This window comes from Pelobates fuscus, chromosome 4 (assembly GCF_036172605.1).
Source record: "Pelobates fuscus isolate aPelFus1 chromosome 4, aPelFus1.pri, whole genome shotgun sequence".
Lineage (NCBI taxonomy): Eukaryota > Metazoa > Chordata > Amphibia > Anura > Pelobatidae > Pelobates > Pelobates fuscus.
In genome coordinates this window covers 222565616-222580708 of record NC_086320.1, presented here as the reverse complement: position 1 = coordinate 222580708, position 15093 = coordinate 222565616, and positions in this window count along the sequence as shown.

The following is a 15093-nucleotide window of genomic DNA, read 5'->3' as shown; positions in this document are numbered from 1 at the left end:
CCCCTCTACCCCTACAGTGCCCCTGCTGCCCCTATAGTAACCCTGCTCCCCCTATAGTAACCCTGTTCCCTATCTACCCCTATAGTGCCCCCCTCTTCTTCTATAGTGCCCCTGCTCCCCTTATAGTAACCCTGTTCTCCCTCTACCCCTATAGTGCCCCCTCGACCCCTATAGTGCCCCTGCTGCCCCTATAGTAACCCTGTTCCCCATCTATCCCTATAGTGCCCCCTCTACCCCTATAGTGCCCCTACTGCCCCTATAGTAACCATGTTCTCCCTCTACCCCTATAGTGCCCTGCTCTACCCTTATAGTGCCCCTGCTGCCCCTATAGTGCCCCTGCTGCCCCTATAGTAACCCTGTTCCCCATCTATCACTATAGTGCCCCCCTCTACCCCTATAGTGCCCCTACTGCCCCTATAGTAACCCTGTTCTCCCTCTACCCCTATAGTGCCCCCCTCTACTCCTATAGTGCCCCTGCTCCCCCTATAGTAACCCTGTTCTCCCTCTACCCCTATAGTGCCCCCTCTACCCCTATAGTGCCCCTGCTGCCCCTATAGTAACCCTGTTTCCCATCTATCCCTATAGTGCCCCCCTCTACCCCTATAGTGCCCCTGCTGCCCCTATGGTAACCCTGTTCCCCATCTATCCCTATAGTGCCCCCTCTTCCCCTACAGTGCTCCTGCTCCTCCTATAGTAACCCTGTTCCCTATCTACCCCTGTAACGGAGCTCCGTGTACTCCGACCGAGTACCCTCCGTTGATGGATGCTCCTAGCGCTCTCAGAGGACTCCAAGCACTGCAGACGACACCACAACCACCGCAGGCTCCACAACCGCCGTAGCTTAACTGGAGCCGCGCCGTCTTCCTTCCGCCCTGGAATGAACCTCCAGCATTCAGGACCGTGTGGGGAAGACCTCTCCTCCAGGAGAGCGTATCCGGAACAAGCTCTTAAAAGAGCTAAGTGATTGAAAGCTCAGGGGAATATGCAGAGCATAGCAATCCCCAGTGTGATACAGCAATTCCCTCCAATAACGAGACAAGGCTACGTTTTGAAGGGTCAAGAAGAACTGAGGACTGGAACACCCAGCCTGCTTTTTATTAGGATAAGGTACACACAGGACACTCCCAGGGGGTGAAAATAACCAATCATACATATGGTAACACCCCCACGTCTCCTCCCCTCAGATAAACACATAACATAATTATAATGTCCACATTTTTACTCAAGTTCTGGATGTACCCCAAAACCAAGGGGTACACCTTTAAATCTGGCACCACTGGATAGCTCTTATTCAGGAGGGTAACATGTCCAAAAATCAGCTCATTCGGATGAATGGTTCGGGAGATATAGAGTTCCAAAGATTTGACCGACCGCACAGACCAACTAGCCGAAAATAGTTCCATGAGTTTTGGCCTTGCGGTCGGTCTCCGTTCGCACTGTAAAAAGACACGAAAACCTTGCCATCCATTCGCATCTCCGTGATCGCTAGAATCCCCATACCAAGTTAAGTATAACTACCGAACGGCCGGTTGTTCGGTAGTTTCCGTACGAAGTTCTGGGTGCATGGAGGTCTCAGCGGTGTTCGCCTGTTTGCGTATCCGATTTTAGTTCCATGCGTTTCCAGGCAAACACCGCTGTTCGTGCGCAAGATGGCCGCGGACACGTGTAAAGTCCCGAAATGGCGGCCACCTATTCAGAGAACAAAGAATTCGTCTGAAATCATACGAACGTCTGCATTCTCCAGTAAAAGTATTCCCATGCAATCTATTTGTATAAATCCCCTGGCTGTTCGGTTATATTAGCAGTCCAGATCTACATCATAGTTAAAGGGCTAGAGTCAGCCTAATACAAATCCATATGCCCAAATACAGTGTTTAAAGTGCAATACAGTCCAGGGCCATAGTCGCAGGGGAGGAGGCAGGCAAGCAGGCCTCTCCAGGACAAAGTGGCGAAGGGCACTTCGTCACAACCCCTATAGTGCCCCCTCTTTCCCTATATTGTCCCTGCTGCCCCTATAGTAACAGTGTTCCCCCTCTACCCCTATAGTGCCCCCCTCTACCCCTATAGTGCCCCCCTCTTCCCCTATAGTGGCCCTGCTCCCCTATAGTAACCCTGCTCCCCATCTACCCCTATAGTTCCTCCCCATCTAACCCTATAGTGTACCTGCTTCCTCCATCTACCCCTATAGTGCCCATGCTCCTCATCTATCCCTATAGTGCCCATGCTCCCCCTATATTGCCATTGTTCCATGTCTACCCTAGTGCCATCTACCCTACCTACTGCTATAGTGCATTGCTCCCCCATCTACCCCAGTGCACCCGCTCCCCCCATATACTGCCATAGCACCCCCGCTCCCCATCTACCCCAGTGCCCCTGCTCCCCTTATCTACTGCTATAGTGAACACTAAAAACACACAGTCAATACACACACGTATCAGACACAGTCAAAGGACACAGTAGCAGATTTGATTACTGGGTTATGCAGGTAAAGCCAGGGTAATCCAAGGATCATAAGAGACAAAGGAGAGGGAGCCAAATAAAAGCATAATGTTTCTGTATGTCCTTTTCTAATTGAGACCAGACTTTGAAATACTGCCATCAGTCATTTGAAAATGCAGAAGTTTAACCTTGTTACGCTTGGGTATAGTCAAGGTATTAGCCAAAGCAATATCAATGTCAGACCTTCCGGCATTCGCTAACCGTGGACTTCCGGGTTCTCGGAGCGCGGCCACTCCCCCTCCTATGACGTGGTCGTTCCCAGGGTTCATAGAGAGTCCGCGTCAACACCACAGTGCTGGATCAACTCGAAAGCTCCCGCGAACTTCAAACTGAAATATTTACTTCTACTGTGTATCGGACCCGGACTGTTTAATCATTTACCCTCCTTCTCCTCTCCTACGACCTCGGACTGTTTTTGGATATTCTCTTGCCTGCTGCAACCTCGATTCTCTGTGGAATCTCTATCATCAATTTGGATTATCACTCCTTCATAAGTTAAGTAAACCAGATTGGCTCTAAATATATATCCATCCTAAATCTAAGTGGTTCGCTATCTGCTCCACATCAACTCATGGTCTTGTTTCCAACACCTACTTCTTAATTATCTGCATCCTAATTTGGAACTTATCGCTGGTTGTGCTAAATTTACCTTATCCTAAAACAACTTCAAACACCGCTGCTGGTTATAACCTGCCAGGAATTAAAGAGACAGTTCAATTTGATTATCTTTTTTTATTTAAAGTAATAAACATTATCAACCTCAGAAATCTGCAGTTGTTTCCATCTTATCAACAATTGAGCGTTACAGATTGATCCAGCCTAATTAATGGATACAGCAGATCTCACTTCTGAAATCACCAGATTAAACCAAAGGGTGGATACTCTCACTCAAGGCATGCAAGATCTACAGATCACCAATGAAAGAATCCTTACTTATGTAAGGGACTTGCAAACCCATACTCCTCACACAGTTACACACTCGGCTAGTGACCCTGCTGTCTCCAACCCCGAAAAATTCTCTGGAGACAGGTCCCAATACCGAGAGTTCATCAATTCTTGCAAGTTGTTGATTGCATTAAAACCCCGATCATATCCCACTGAAAGATCTAAAGTCTGTTCTGTTATTTCATTTCTGAGAGGTGAACCCATGGCCTGGGCTCATTCCTTTCTTGAGAATGATGATCCCATATTGGATTCTCTGGATGAATTCTTTGAAGCCATGTCTCTCCTTTACGAAGACCCAAACAAACAAGCGACTGCAGATTTAACCATTAGAACACTGCAGCAAAGAAACCGGCCTGTTGAAGATTACATTGCTGAATTCAAACGATGGGCACCTGATACTCAGTGGAATGACATAACTCTACGTAACCAGTTCCGTATTGGGTTATCTGAAGCTGTCAAAGATGAGCTCTCCAGAACTGAACTACCTACTACACTAAATACACTTATTCAACTGTCAATCAGTATCGACCGAAGACTTAGGGAAAGAAAAGCTGAGAAATCACTCACTAGCTCTCTATGGAAAAAACCCTTCACCTCTTCAAAGGCACCGGAGAAACCTATAACTCCCGCTGAACCTATGGAAATAGGGGTTGTGAGAAGTCCTCTTACTCCAGAAGAGAGAACCAGAAGAAGACAACTGAACCTCTGCATGTACTGTGCTTCGCAAGAACATGTTGTCCCAGACTGTCCCCTATTGAAACGTCCAAGAGGCGGTAAGCATGGTTCTACCACGACTATAATGAGTGTACTTCCTTCTAAACCAACCTCTCATTTTTCCTCTGTCTCTCTCATATTACAGTGGGACAAAGAAAGAATTACGACTAAGGCCATTATTGACTCCGGTGCTAATGGGGTGTTCCTGGACTCATCCTTTGTTACAAAAAATAAAATTCCTTGCGTTCAAAAACGTAATTCCGTCTCTGTCAGAGTTATTGATGGCTCCTTAATCTCCTCGGGGCCCATTCGCCTTGAAACTGTCCCTTTAAGGACTACTACTAATTATCTCCATTCTGAATTTCTTGTTTTTGATGTCATAAATTCTCCTCTTTATCCTATAATATTAGGGATAGACTGGTTACGGACTCACAACCCACTTATTACCTGGGCTCCTTTCTCTCTCACGTTTAACTCTGCATATTGCCAGAGAACATGTCTACAGCACATCCCCATTTTGCATGTTACTAGGGAATCCACTATACCTTCCATCTATTCAGAGTTCGCTGATGTGTTCAGTAAAAAGGAAGCAGAGACACTTCCTCCTCATCGACCCTATGATTGTCCGATTGACCTTGTTCCTGGTGCTCCTATCCCTTTTGGACACATTTACCCTCTCTCTGAATCAGAGTTAAAAACCCTCAAGGAATACCTGGATGAAAACCTCCGGAAGGGGTTCATTAGACCTTCCTGTTCACCAGCCGCTTCCAGCATGTTTTTTGTAAGAAACAAGGACCAGACTATTCGGCCAATCATCGATTACAGGTCTTTAAATAAAATAACTATCAAGAATCGTTACCCTCTTCCCCTGATCAATGAGTTGATTGAAAGATTAAGAACAGCTACCATCTACACTAAACTTGACCTTCGTGGGGCATATAACCTTGTTAGAATCAAAGCCAATGATGAATGGAAAACGGCGTTCAGAACCCGATATGGTCTTTACGAATATCTTGTCATGCCCTTCGGGCTATGTAACGCCCCTGCAACCTTTCAGCATTTCATTAACGATATCTTCCGAGATCTCCTAGACGTTTGTGTCATCATTTACTTAGATGATATTCTCATCTACTCCAACAACCTTGAAGAACACAGAAAACACGTGAGATGGGTATTATCCAGATTAAGAACACACAAATTATACGCAAAACCAGAAAAATGTATATTTGAAGTCAATGAAATCACTTTTTTGGGATATGTTATCTCCCCTCATTCAATAAGTATGGATACCTCCAAAATAGATTGCATTGTCAACTGGTCTACTCCTACTAATACTAAAGACTTACAACGTTTTCTGGGATTTGCCAACTTCTATAGGAAGTTCATTAAAAATTACTCCAAGGTTGCTCATCCCCTCAACCTGCTCAATAGCAGTAAACGGTCCTTTGCTTGGAACGAAGAGGCTCAAGCAGCCTTTGATGAATTAAAACGGAGATTCACAAGTGCACCCATTCTTCAACTACCTAATCCTGCTTTTCTCTACGTCATGGAAACGGATGCTTCTGATACAGCTATCGGGGCTGTCCTCTCTCAACACCAAACGCCTCAAGATCCTCTCCATCCAGTAGCTTTTTTTTCACGATCCTTGTCTCCTGCTGAACGAAATTATCCTGTAGGAGAAAAAGAGTTATTAAGTATTAAAGCTGCATTCGAAAACTGGCGTCACATACTTGAAGACACACGCACTCCTGTAATTGTTTATACCGACCATAGGAACCTTGAATATCTTCATTCCAACAAAACACTCTCTGCCAGACAAGTACGCTGGAATCTTTTCTTTTCCCGTTTCAATTTTCAAATCATCTACAGACCTGGATCCAGAAATAAAAAGGCAGATGCCCTGTCCAGAATTCACCAAGATCTTCCTGTAAACGAAACTCAACCTCCTAAAATCATAGGTATTATTTCGTCATTAACTGATGATATTAAACATCTCAAAGAAGAAGATCTTGAACTTCCCAAACAAGGCAATCTATCAAAAAAGGACGGTTTGTACTACTTCAAGGACAGGTTATACATTCCTCCCTTGTTTAGGAATAAAATACTCTCCTTGATTCATGATTCCCCTCTGGCTGGTCATCCTGGTACAAGAAAAACACTGGAGCTGTCTAAAAGATATTACTGGTGGCCTCGCCAGGACAGAACCATAGAATCTTATGTAAAAAACTGCCCAACCTGTCTGAGATCAAAATCTGACCATCATCCGCCATTCGGTCAATTACTGAGCCTACCTATTCCAGAAAGACCTTGGCAGTCCATCTCAATGGATTTCTTGGTAGAACTCCCTCCTTCGCAACATCATACCACCATTCTGGTAGTGGTAGACCGTTTCACCAAGATGTCCCATTTTATTCCTTTAAAGAAATTACCCTCTTCATCTGAACTTGCAAAAGTATTCATCAACAACATCGTGAAACTCCATGGTCTTCCTGAAGAAATCATATCAGACAGAGGAACACAGTTCACCTCCAAATTCTGGAATGAGATGTGTTCCTCCCTCAACATTCAACGTAAATTATCTTCAGCCTATCATCCTCAAACCAACGGACAAACAGAGAGAGTTAACCAATGTCTTGAACAATACTTGCGGTGTTATTGCTCTCATTTACAAGATGATTGGATCACGTGGTTACCAATGGCAGAGTTCTCTTACAACAACTCGGTACATACTAGTAGCAAAATGACTCCATTCTTCTCAAATTTTGGATTCCATCCTTCTTCATTCCCCGATCAAGGACTTCCTTCTTCTAATCCATACGTCTCCAACCATAACTCGTTCATGTCTGCCCTCTTCCTCAGGTTACGTGATAACCTTAAAAATGCATCAGCTGCTCAGAAAAAGTTTTTTGATACTGGTAGACGACCTTCCCCTACTTACAAGGTTGGTGATCTAGTATGGCTCTCTTCAAAAAACATTGTTACCAACCGTCCCTCAAAGAAACTAAGTTCACTCTTCCTTGGCCCTTTTCGTATATTGTCACTCATCAACGAAAACGTGGTTAGATTGAAACTTCCACCTACCATGAAACTACATCCAGTCTTCCATGTGTCATTGCTTAAACCACACCACTCCGACCCTTTCCAAAGGGATGTTCTTACTACTCCTGATCCCCTTCTGGTGCAAGGTGAAGAGGAATACGAGGTACAGAGGATTCTCGACTCACGAATCCATCGTGGTTCCTTACAATATCTTGTCCGGTGGAAGGGCTACGGAGTTGACGAAGACTCATGGGTGTCGTCCTCCGCGGTGCATGCTCGTCGACTTATCAACGCGTACCATGCTCGCTACCCATCCAGACCTCGTTGACAGCATCCGGTGGCTGCTTCTTATGAGGGGGGTTCTGTCAGACCTTCCGGCATTCGCTAACCGTGGACTTCCGGGTTCTCGGAGCGCGGCCACTCCCCCTCCTATGACGTGGTCGTTCCCAGGGTTCATAGAGAGTCCGCGTCAACACCACAGTGCTGGATCAACTCGAAAGCTCCCGCGAACTTCAAACTGAAATATTTACTTCTACTGTGTATCGGACCCGGACTGTTTAATCATTTACCCTCCTTCTCCTCTCCTACGACCTCGGACTGTTTTTGGATATTCTCTTGCCTGCTGCAACCTCGATTCTCTGTGGAATCTCTATCATCAATTTGGATTATCACTCCTTCATAAGTTAAGTAAACCAGATTGGCTCTAAATATATATCCATCCTAAATCTAAGTGGTTCGCTATCTGCTCCACATCAACTCATGGTCTTGTTTCCAACACCTACTTCTTAATTATCTGCATCCTAATTTGGAACTTATCGCTGGTTGTGCTAAATTTACCTTATCCTAAAACAACTTCAAACACCGCTGCTGGTTATAACCTGCCAGGAATTAAAGAGACAGTTCAATTTGATTATCTTTTTTTATTTAAAGTAATAAACATTATCAACCTCAGAAATCTGCAGTTGTTTCCATCTTATCAACAATTGAGCGTTACAATCAAGTACACACCCACTAGCGCCAGGGTCCACCATAGCGGGTAATCCAATCCTCTGATCTCCCTATTGTAGAAGAAGGGGAAGGATCAGATGTGGTGTGTCTGGCTTGGGTACAGAATAACTTAGAGAAGCCAGGATGCGGTTTCCTTGTCTGGTTCCTGGCTTTTCAGGTAGAGGAACTTGTGGTTCAGGAGCAGGGGGTTCATCGTCAGAAAGTGGAGCCAGGTGTGCAGGATAGGAGGGTGGTGCCATCAGCTGTGACTGTAATTTCATTTGTCCAGTTTGCAGATCTTTAATCTTGACCCAGGAACTTTACTTGAAGGATCAGCGTGTTCAAAGCTTCTGCAATCCCTGTGAGCTCCATGATTGGCTCAGTTGTTATGTTGTTATGGTTTGGGGTGAATGGGCTCGGTATGCAGAGATTTTATACAGACACAGTCACTGAATTAAAAGGTTTTATTTTAAAAACAAATAAATATAATGCAAAAGTCCCAGTGCAAGTAAAAATGATAAATAAAGCAATTCCTTCACAAGAAATAAAAGTCTTTAAGGATAAATAAAGTCTTTTAATAGAGTTTCAGCACTTGACAAATGAAGAAAGGCTTGATTGAAGTTGTAGATGAATTGCAGGAGATAAATCAAAGATGGGACAGTTTGCAGGGGTTAAGCTAGGTTTAAACAGTGTTGCATGGGGTTAAAGGGACACTATAATCACCAGAACGACAATAGCTTACTGTAGTTGTTCTGGTGAGTATAATCATTGCCTTCAGGCATTTTAATGCAAACACTGCCTTTTCAGGCAGGATTTGGCTCTGTACTCCAGAGGAACAACAAAATAACTGAGCAGAGACTCTAGGGTGGTCTGTGCTTAAATAGGCAAAAGGGAATGGGAGCCCTCCCATAAGGAGGGGTCTAAGGGCACAAAACGTGTTCCCATGGTAGTCCCTTCTAATGGTAAAAAAAAAGTTATCAAGTTAATTGTGACTTAAAATGAATGCTACACACTGTATTAAAAAAATTGATCTGATCATTTTCGAGTTCAGAGTAGGTGTCATGGCCGTTACCTGTACTGCCTGTCTCTTCCGGGTTGAAGGACTGTAGCCACACCCCCTCTCTGACGCGGTCTCATTGCGCTACATAATGCGACCGCGCCAGGCAACAGACGCTGGATTAATGAACAGCGGACCGCGGAATTAAACCGGCTGCAACTCTTCTCTACAAACTTACCTGTGTACCGAACCGGACTCGTAATCGACTAACCTCCTTCTCCTTCCTCGACCACGGCTAGCACTTGACTCCTCTCGACTTCTCTCCACGGAACCTCTCCGGAGCGCACTCTGGGACCAACTTCAACTCCTCTGGAAGCTAAGTTACCTCGCTGTATTATACGAACTTTAAATAACAAACAACACGGACACCCGTGAAAAAGTGATGAAACACAACAAACTTAAGAAAAGACTTTAACTTAACTGATAGGTACACGGCCTCCCAAGGTTATCTCCCAGCTGATAACCAGGTTACAGGATTGTATAGTTGATGGGATATTTTGGGATATTGCTAGTGTACCTATAATAGAGGCAAAAACATAGTGCAAATATTGCTAGATAACTGTAGTGAAAATAGCCAGTGATCAGAATGCACTCACATATTCCAGAAATATAAAGCGTGTTATGGGTGCCTCCCCTAGATGGAAATGGGGGGTATGTTCCTTTAAAATTCCCTCCTCAAGTGATAGCCGATAGGGTATCCAGGTCAGCACGAAATCTCACAGACAGCAACCAAAGGAATACTTTAAAGGCGATTTATTCACTTGAAAAAGGTTAAATAAAATAAAATGTAATAAAAACAGATAAGAAAGAGATGCTGGTCCTACGCGTTTCGTCCTTATACAAAAAGGACTTCCTCAGGGACCTCTTTCAGCAAATCACATTTAACAGGTACATAAAATCAAAAGCAGCATCCTAACAACGCTAACAATCAAAAACTATTATATAGGGCTAAACCCTGTAAGTCATTGGTGGAATAGTGGGTGTCTTCCGATTGCCTGGTTCCAATTCGTCGAGGTCTTCCTCTCAGGTGTAGCTGTTTAGCCGCAATGAAAAAAAGCCGGGTCCGTTCGAAGCTCCAGCCATTTCCGCATTCGTCATACGCCACGCCTACGTCACGTGTATGATTGCCGATCACATGATCTTTATGCGTTCCACACTCGGGGAGCAAAATGGCCGTGCGTTCCACAGCGTTTATAACAGCTTAAAGAAGCATTTAATGTTTAACTCAGGCCACTAGGGATAGAAAACTGTTAGAATATATTCTTTAATCACATTAAAAAATATCCCAGTCAGAATTAATAGTGATAATATGTCCTCTAAGTGTAAAAATAACATTAACCAGTTGAAATGAATGGCTTAATGGTTTTTCATTCATTTCAACTGGTCAATGTATAGCATATCACTGCTTAGTTGACATTCTTGAAGCAGGTAGTGCTCTATATACAGACAAAACAAATTACTGTTAGACACATAAGAAAAAAGGCAGGTTTGCTGCTTACTAGATGGAGTGGTGAGTAAAACGGTATATATTCCCGTTACTCACAAACAGGCTTTCCCGCACTGGGAGATGTCTCCTGAGTTGGGGGGTAAGTGGAGTTCCTTTTGCTGTAGTCCGGGGGATGTGCCAGCGATCAGCTGTTGCTTTTTCCAAAAGTCCCGGTTAGTTGATAGGCTCCGCCCCTTCCCAAAATACTTCCGTGTTCGTCTACGCGTTTCTCCGTTCACAGACGGCTTCGTCAGGACGTAAATTTGTTAAGTCCCTCCTCACTCTCGGGGTTTTTATACGAAAAGTCTTTCATCCCATTGGTGTATTCCACCTTCTTCAATTTGCATATGTGGGACGTCCAGAGAGCCTCCAGATCGGCAAGCTAAACATGCCTGCTTGACTTTCATTTGGAATGGGCAGCCCACATTTGCAAAATCGATATGCATATGGTTATTTAGCAGATATATATACCTATACACAATATGGATAATAACTTTACTCCATTGCAACATCACAAAACATATGTACAAAATCAAATTATATCCACACTCATTTTCTTTGAAGCCTAATTTAGAAATACATATGGAAAGAAAGAGAGAGAATATATGTTAGTGTATATTTATTATTCTCAATTATATACACATATCTTATGATCTTCCTCTTGACTATACTTGAAATGTTATTTAAAGTGATAGTGACATTTTAAAGTGATAGTGACATTTTATTGCTTAAAGCTCAATACAGACTCTGAGCGGATATTTGAATCTTATTTATGTATAAGTATTTAAAAAGAGAGTAATTCCAAAATTATACAAGTATCCAAGGCAGAAAATTGAAATTAGAAATTGCAAGATCACTACCACTTTAAATAACATTTCAAGTATATAAGTATAAGTATAACATATATTCTCTCTCTTTCTTTCCATATGTATTTCTAAATTAGGCTTCAAAGAAAATGAGTGTGGATATAATTTGATTTTGTACATATGTTTTGTGATGTTGCAATGGAGTAAAGTTATTATCCATATTGTGTATAGGTATATATATCTGCTAAATAACCATATGCATATCGATTTTGCAAATGTGGGCTGCCCATTCCAAATGAAAGTCAAGCAGGCATGTTTAGCTTGCCGATCTGGAGGCTCTCTGGACGTCCCACATATGCAAATTGAAGAAGGTGGAATACACCAATGGGATGAAAGACTTTTCGTATAAAAACCCTGAGAGTGAGGAGGGACTTAACAAATTTACGTCCTGACGAAGCCGTCTGTGAACGGAGAAACGCGTAGACGAACACGGAAGTATTTTGGGAAGGGGCGGAGCCTATCAACTAACCGGGACTTTTGGAAAAAGCAACAGCTGATCGCTGGCACATCCCCCGGACTACAGCAAAAGGAACTCCACTTACCCCCCAACTCAGGAGACATCTCCCAGTGCGGGAAAGCCTGTTTGTGAGTAACGGGAATATATACCGTTTTACTCACCACTCCATCTAATAAGCAGCAAACCTGCCTTTTTTCTTATGTGTCTAACAGTAATTTGTTTTGTCTGTATATAGAGCACTACCTGCTTCAAGAATGTCAACTAAGCAGTGATATGCTATACATTGAATTTTATATTTAATTTTATACTTATTTTTAATTTTTGTATCATTGAAATTGTTATACTAGTAATAAATTGTTTTATATACACTTAATTAAGCCATCATCTGTACTTTGAATAGTACTTAAGAGGCTCTCTAGCAAGCCATACAGATCTGTTCTATGATCCTTCTGTTTCTATATTTTTCTTACATGCCGGGCATGAATTGGAACATCATTCAGTGAATAATATAAGTATTCCCTTTCTTTTCCTTTGCAAATTTTGGTGCATGTGGGAGAGGGACCTATTACAATTTGAAAATCGCTCCACTTTTTAATATTTTGTTTGTATTACGTGAGATATGGTGAAGGGATCACTCTGAAGTGTTGTAGCGAATATATAATAAATATCTAAAGATTTGAATATTCATGAATAGCTCTATATAAGTCCCTATAGAGTATTTATATATCAAGCGCTCCAGTATTGTGCATTTTATTCTAGAAACTCAATGGAATGATATAACCCTGCGCAACCAATTTCGAATTGGGTTATCCGAAGGAGTAAAAGATGAACTTTCTCGAACTGAACTCCCTGCTACATTAAACGCTCTTATTCAACTATCTATCAGTATTGACAGACGGCTTAGAGAAAGAAAGGCCGAAAGAGCTCTCTCAGGTTCATCAATTAGGAAACCAGCTGCTCCTCCAAAACCAGCTGAAAAACCTTCATCGCCTAACGAACCTATGGAAATTGGCACTATAAGAAGTCCTCTCACACTAGAAGAAAAATCTAGAAGACGACTACTTAACCTTTGCATGTACTGTGCCTCACAAGACCACTTAATCCCGGACTGCCCTCTATTGAAAAGACCACGGAGTGGTAAGCATGCTCATACCACTTCTATACTGAGTGCACTCCCTCCTAAATCAACCACTCAATTTTTCTCCATTTCTCTCATATTACAGTGGGACAAAGAAAGAATAACGACTGAAGCCATCGTTGACTCTGGGGCTAACGGAGTGTTCATCGATTCATCCTTTGTAATCAAAAATAAAATTCCTTGTGTCCGTAAAAGCACTTCTGTCTCTGTCAGAGTAATTGATGGCTCCCTCATAGCCTCGGGTCCTATCACAAAAGAAACTATTCCTGTACGAACAACTTCACTTAACACTCATACTGAATACCTCATTTTCGATGTTATCTCTTCTCCCCTTTATCCGGTCATCCTAGGAATCAATTGGCTAAAGGACCACAACCCTCAAATTACCTGGTCTCCCTTTTCTCTCGCTTTTAACTCCGTGTACTGTAAGGAAACGTGTTTACAACATATTCCACTCCTCCAAACTATCGAAGAACCATCTATACCTTCTTGCTATTCAGAGTTCTCTGATGTATTCAGTAAAACGGAAGCTGAGACACTTCCACCTCATCGTCCCTACGACTGCCCTATCGACCTCATACCTGGTGCCCCCATACCTTTTGGGCACATATACCCTCTCTCTGAATCTGAATTAAAAATCCTCAAGGAATACTTGGAGGAAAACCTCCGTAAGGGGTTCATTAGACCTTCCGGCTCACCTGCTGCCTCCAGTATGTTTTTTGTGAGGAATAAGGACCAGACCATCCGTCCCATCATAGATTACAGAGCTTTAAATAAGATAACAGTCAAAAATCGCTATCCTCTTCCCCTGATAAATGAGCTGATTGAAAGGTTAAAAACAGCCACTATCTATACTAAGCTTGACCTCCGTGGGGCATACAATCTCGTTAGAATCAAAGCTAACGATGAATGGAAAACTGCCTTCAGAACTAGATATGGTCTCTACGAGTATCTTGTGATGCCTTTTGGCCTCTGCAATGCCCCTGCCACCTTTCAACATTTCATAAATGACATCTTCAGGGATCTTCTGGACGTCTGTGTTATCATTTACTTAGATGACATTCTTATATATTCCAATACACCGGAAGAACACAAAAAACACGTGAGATGGGTGTTATCCAGACTTCGAACTCATAAATTATACGCTAAACCAGAAAAATGTCTCTTTAATGTCAACGAAATAACCTTCTTAGGTTACGTTATCACTCCTCATTCAATTGGAATGGATAACTCAAAAATCAGTTGTATCCTCAACTGGCCCATTCCTTCTAACGTAAAAGAATTACAACGCTTCTTGGGCTTTGCTAACTTCTACAGGAAATTCATTAAAAATTACTCTGATGTAACTCATTCACTTAATTCACTTAACAGCAAAAAACATGCTTATAATTGGAATGAAAAGGCCCAAAAGGCTTTCGATGAATTGAAAAGAAGGTTTACAACTGCTCCTATCCTTCAACTCCCTGATCCCACATGTCTATATGTCCTTGAAACAGATGCTTCAGAAACTGCTCTCGGAGCTGTCCTCTCCCAACACAAAACTCCTCAAGATCCTCTTCACCCTGTTGCCTTCTTTTCCCGTTCCATGTCTCCGGCTGAAAAGAATTACCCTATAGGAGAAAAAGAATTATTAAGCATAAAATTAGCTTTGGAAAATTGGAGACATCTTCTAGAAGGAACACAAACTCCTATAATAGTTTATACTGACCATAAAAACCTTGAATATCTTCACTCCAACAAAACTCTATCTGCAAGACAAGTAAGATGGAACCTCTTCTTCTCCCGGTTTAATTTTCAAATCGTTTTTAGACCTGGGGCACGGAACAAAAAGGCGGATGCCCTCTCCAGAATTCATCAAGAACCTGAAGTAGAAAACCCCCATACAGTCATCGGAATTGTCACATC